At 32.8% G+C, this 6,394-nt stretch overlaps 1 non-coding gene across 1 annotated transcript; it reads right to left on the reverse strand.

Annotated features, from left to right (window-relative positions):
• Positions 1-4,444: 4,444 nt before the first annotated feature.
• On the reverse strand, positions 4,445-4,518 carry Trnae-uuc. Its single transcript has one exon. It is a non-coding gene; the product is annotated as a tRNA-Glu (tRNA).
• Positions 4,519-6,394: the final 1,876 nt, after the last annotated feature.

The following is a 6,394-nucleotide window of genomic DNA, read 5'->3' on the forward strand; positions in this document are numbered from 1 at the left end:
TGGAACGTCGCGTTGGCGGAGGTATTAGCGGGTTCACTTTGGCAATTCATGTCGAGAGACGTGGTTGTAGAAGTCCTTCAACCTGATGATGATCTAAAGGGCTCGAAATCCTGATCATTGCAAAACAACTTCCTGTGAGTAGGAACTATCTTTTTAAAAAGGATTGAACCCCACTCTCACTCCATCATTTATCATTTCTATTTTTTATCTCAACCAAGACAAGAAAGGCAATACAAAGAATAATTAGCAGTAATGAGTAGACCCACAAGACAAAAGTTTAAGCAAGCAAAACATTTTAGCATTGATAAAAAATAAAAAATCTTGACTCTGTTTTAAAATAAGCATATTATTAATAAGAACACCAGTTTGCTGAGTATAAGTCGAAATTTGTTCCGAAAAGTGAACTTGTTCAGTTTGTTTTTTTAAATTAAAAAACAAATATATATTTCAAGTTGTTATCCCACTGTATTCGGGTATATTCGTTGTCCTCTTTCTCCTGGGCAACCAGGGAGGAAATCGAGTCTGAAAAACATCTCTTTTTCGTTAAGTACAAGGATGCTTTAAGAAGTACAATTTTGATCCTATTACGCATATCGTCCGCTCGAGTTCTTCCAGCGAGATGATAACCGTTGAAATTGAAATCGTTATAAATTTTCTCGGAATATTTTCCATTCCAAAAAAGCCAGAAAATTTATTACTACGATATAAAATGCTGTTATAATAACAAAAAAATTAAAATATATAATTAAAATACAATACAAGCTAGAGGATTTATAATTAAAATAAGGTAATTATAAGATTTTTATATAACATTAATAATGATTTAAAAATTTTCCAGTGATTATTTTATTTGAAAGAACAAAATTAAATCAAAAACTAACTTTTTGTTAAAACTTCAAACTTAAGATTAACAAATCCATATTTATAGGTTGCTTAGCGTACTACATAGAGAAGTGACAACGACCCATATCTACGTTGTACGGAGATAAAAGGAAAGTTTTATTTGTTTATGTCAAAAGTTACAACATGATAAGAAAACAACAGCTTGATTAGAAATGTGAGATATGGTCAGATGAGATTGCAAGGTAAGACGTGGAATGCTAAACTTAAACTAAGTAATTTTCTAAGTAAATTATCACCCTAATTTATCTTTTGTTGTCATTGGTTATTTCCTCAGTATAGGGTTTAATTATTGAACGACATATAAATTGATAGTATGTAATCAATCGACAATATGATGCTGAAGTGAAGCCAGTTCGATCTTTCCAAGTTACTTGTAAAAATATTTTGTATGAAAACACCTTTTAAGTAAAATTTAGCAAAATATTCATAGAAATAAAAAACTGAAGAGAGAACGGCGTACTTAAATAGGAAGCTTTGCTGCAAATGTAATAAATTATTGAAAAACAATCGCCAATCAGTTAAATAGTTTGATTTTTATTTTGTTATTTTTAGCCCCAGTTCATATGGTGTTTTTTTTTCTGTTTTCAATCTATGCCTTCTGTACAAACTTTATAAAAAAATTGATTGCGTGAATTATCTATATAAGCTAAACTTTTTATGTACTATATATACAGATGATAGATCTTGTCCACTGTACTAAGAAAAATCTTATAAAAATATTATGATTATTTGTAGATCGTGTGACGTAGGTTTTAGAAGAACATTTTCTTTATTGTGCCAATGTTTCGATCTTTATTGAGATCGTCTTCAGAGCCTGGGATTTATAAACATTGTTTACATTTTACAAATACATGTAGGATGTGATTATGGTTGAAGCTCTAATTTGGATTACCGATTATTTATGTAAGCTCAAATTTGCACACGACATACGCACATGTACAGGGTTGAGCCTATCACTTCTATCAGTTCAAAACTTACAATGTATTACCGGCAGGCATGGAGAATCACCCACCTGGGCTCTTGGGAGTCCGGGGTCAGACCTCGTCTCATCCATCAGGTTGGGCTCCACCTCCCTTTACACCTACTATATATCTAACCTAATTGATGGGGTTCAATATTACGCCATTGCCCGTCACACACTACACATTCACGCCAATAAATACGTTCACCTCAATACACTCTAGGTACACAAAACTAGTATTACTATATACAATAAAACAGCCATTTTTCCTTCTAAAATCTTAACAGGGACCCAAATATTTGTTGCCGTGCACAAGCACAATTCTCTAAGATAATAGACTATTCAATTAGACAGGACACAACAAGTAACCTTTCTCTACATGCCGTGTAGATAAGCGGGCCTCGGTCCAAAAGTACGTGTCCATGTGTCAATCTCGATGGCCTATCCTTAATCGAGTTACGATGATCATTCTGCTTCTACCAAATTCTCCAAGGACCATCTATCGACAGTGCTCTTGATACGTAAGAGCTCGTCTGCCGATCCGGCCCACTGATGTTGCCTCATTCTTTTAATCAGGTTGTTAATGGATTTGTAGCGTAAAAGGGCCGAATAGTAGTGGTTTTTCCTGAGGTTGGGCCCTAATTTAAAATACTGTAAGTAGATGTTCATATATGTTAATTATTTAGAAATAGTTTCGTCTTTCTAATAGGGATATATTCAACGAAAACTTGACATTGATTGTTGTCTCTTCCTTCCTAATTCACCTTACCCCCGATATTTTATATACGGGGTGTCTCATGGGCGACTAAACTTAAGGACGTTATGCTATATTCCAAATTGGAATAAAAAATCTCCATTGTCCAAAGTGTATTTCTCAATTGTTTTGAGATATGCATTTCACGTTTTAGGTCATTTTAGGCCTTTCACAACTTTATTTCATAAAGACCCTCAACCTCATGTAATATTAATCTTCTTGTAAATTTGATTGCATTAGGAAGAGCATTGAAGGTTTTGAGAAATTTCTTGTATTGCAACCCACACAATCACATAGCAGAATTAGAGGTTTAGATACTTTTATGAGTTTACAAATTGTTGTCGAAAGTTTAAATTATATTTTCTTGGTTCTGTAAATACTGACAGTAATGGCCTTACAGAAATGTTCTCCCTACTTATGGTATGTAAACCCACGTACCTAAGTTTTCAAACGTTAGTTAATACCAATCAAAAATTAACTTTTAATCGCTAAAAACTTGATTTGTTTTATTAAAAACGGTTAAAAAAATATAAGCCATTTTATTAAAAACTAATGAAAGTAATATGAACTATATAAAAAAGAATCTTGGATAATAAATCGAACATAAATAAAATTCCCAGATTCTAAAAATTACATTAAATGTTCAATTAGTGAATGGTTTTGAAGAATGCAAATCTGACAACATTTCCTGACAAATTTTACTCTTTTGAAAAGTTCACCCTGCCTTTCTTGTCTTATAGCACAGGATTACTGAATGAATCATTTCTATGATACCTTTCTTCGTTGTGACAGAAATGAAATATATTTCTTTACTAAGAGTTCCCATGTGAGGGCATTGATGTTAAAAAATAATTCATTTTTTATATATTAAACGTTAGATTTACCTTAGTCTATAACTGACCTTTGAGAAATTAAGTACATTTGTTTAATGCTGATAAGTAGAGCCAATGCTTCGTAAGCGCCTTAACTTGTAGTATGCACAGAACCAAGAAAATCGGAGTTAAACTTTAGGCAAAGAATTTGGAAACGTATACAACTTTATCTTATTTATTTTTGCATTTTCCTCGCTTAAAGTCATGATGAAAAAATATAAATTTCGTTTTTTAAATTATCTTTCTTATTCAAATTTACTCAACTATCGTTGCATGAGATAAAGGGGACTTTGTGGAAGTTGTGTATTGTTGAAGTAACCTGAAAAGTGAAACATCTTGAATACATTTGAGAATTTGACTTTGGCCAATTTATTATAATTTGACATGTACGGCAACCTCCTGAATAATTGGCGTCTGTTCACGGGATCCCCTTTATTAATTACATGTACATGCTTACGCATATCTACATAATTAAGATTATTGATTATTGCGACTTGCATATCGCCTATACTTCTCCACGAATAGTTCACTGTGGTTGAAACTTTTTATGATCAATTTTCGTAACTAATGCTAAATTTAGTCTATTTGTTTATTATAAGGAATAGGTGAAAATATTGGATTTCTTATTATAATAATTTTCTAGTAAGTTCAATTTAATGTTTTATTTTCGATTTTCACGAATATAAAAGTTTTGTATAAGTTAACTTCCATAAAAATTTATGAAACAGCAGTCCATTAAAATAATTAATTTATATAATTAACCGTAATTACAAAAGGATGTTAATGACGTCATTGTTTGATTCAAGTTTGTTGGTAAATCGAATTAAGACCGGTCGAACGATAATTTCGAAAATTGCATTATCATCGATTACGACTAATTTAGACAAGAAACATTATTATGATTTTCAATTAGTTAATCTTTAAGTAAGGTATTGGTTGAGATAAAAAAGTCAGTGTCACGAGCGGGATTCGAACCCACGACCTTCGGCTTGAATAGCCGCTGCTCTAACCACTTGAGGTATCGTGACTTCGATCCTCTCGGGCACCAACTTCCCATCTCAACCTCACCCTTTTTTGAATTTTCCCTCCTTTAGAATTTGCCAGAATCAAATAGATAACACGACATTTGAAAAATGGCAAAAAGGAGGGAAAATTAAAAAAAAAATGTGAGGTTGAGTTGGGAAGTTGGTGTCCGAGTGGATCGAAATCACGATAGCTCAAGTAGTAGAGTAGCGGCGTATTTAGCCGAAGGTCGTGGGTTCGAATTCCCCTCGTGACACTGACTTTTTATCTCAACCAATACCTTACTTAAAGATTAATTAATTGAAAAAGATTATTAGTAATATTGTAATATTATCAGTATTTATTTTGGTAAACATGGAACTATTTTTTAACTAAGATCACGTATAAACTATGGTTACTAATAGTTTTTACACTTTCCAGCCTAAAATCGACAATTTTCAAATAACTTGCTTGTTTTTCAGACCTTCAATATTTCTTGGGCTAAAAATGGGAATGTAGTTTAACTCATTTATGTCAATTTAAATGTACTTTTGTTTTTCTAGTATAAAATCAACCTTCGTTCATTGTCACAATTCACAATTAATAGGTTTGGATTAAATGATTGGCTATAGTCGAAATAATCCAAGGTAAGCTCATGAATTACTCCAGTACGTTATTAATGATTCCAATATGAAAATAAGTGTCGATATTGTACGACGAAATTAAAATGAATGACTTATTGAACATATAAATTATTATTATTGCAATATGATTTATCGTCGTATAATGTCGGAAATAAAAATTACGTTTTTATAACAAGATCATTATTCTTTACTCTTTATATTTGTACATTTCCTTCTTCCGACTTTTAAAAGGAAATGATTATATGTAATGTTCTATGACCTACATACGTAATCTTTTCCAGCCGGGTTACTCCACTTCAAAAGGCTGTCATTTGTAAATATGAATTCGGCGTTTGGAGAGGGATCCCGTGTAGTTAAAACAAACTGGTTCAATTAGAAGAAAGTGCTCAAGTTTCAGCTGCCGCAGGAAAGTCTGCGCTACTCATTATGGAAATTTACACCACCAACGCAATTGCACTGACGGTGGATTCTTTTCCCTTGTCCCCTTGTAAGCTATTAGCCAACCCTCATTTGCCTCACGAGCCGCGGTTTTAATTTCAAATTGCATCTACCACTTTAACAAGACAACTGCATTTCTGAAAAAATTGCCTTCCGGGGTTTTAATTAAAAATGCTAAATGCTTAAATGAGAGAGTACAGTTTTTTCCGCATCAGCCTCGATGTAATGCATACATGTACGTCCTTTAATATATATCAGCCGTTGTGGGACAGTATTTAGAAAAGAAATAAAAATATATTTAATTATTTAATTACTCTTTCTGGACGATTTGCCAGATATGTTGGAGTCAAGAGTGGCAATCGGCTGAACAGCAATCAAGATTTTGATGTATCTATTAGAATTCGTGGTCCGATTGACCAAATAAATTATTTTCAATTAATTAATCTTTAAGTAAGGTATTGGTTGAGATAAAAAAGTCAGTATAACGTGCGGGATTCGAACCACGACCTCCGGTTAAAATGCGCCGCTACTCTACCACTTGAGCTATCGTGATTTCGATCCACTCGGACACCAACTCCCCATCTCAACCCACCATTTGAATTTTCCCTGTTTTTTGCCATTTTTCAAATGTCGTGTAATCTATTTGATTCTCGGCGACAAATGAAATGGCCACGGAGAGCTTTAGTGAATATATACTTAATTTGCTTATGCTTATTAAATTCATTAGATTTCGTGGTCCGATTGACCAAATAACCTCTTTCAATTAATTAATATTTATGTAAGGTATTGGTTGAGATGAAAAAGTCAGTGTCACGAGCGG

This window comes from Cimex lectularius, unplaced genomic scaffold (assembly GCF_000648675.2).
Source record: "Cimex lectularius strain Harlan isolate CLEC.00 unplaced genomic scaffold, Clec_2.1 scaffold319, whole genome shotgun sequence".
NCBI lineage: Eukaryota > Metazoa > Arthropoda > Insecta > Hemiptera > Cimicidae > Cimex > Cimex lectularius.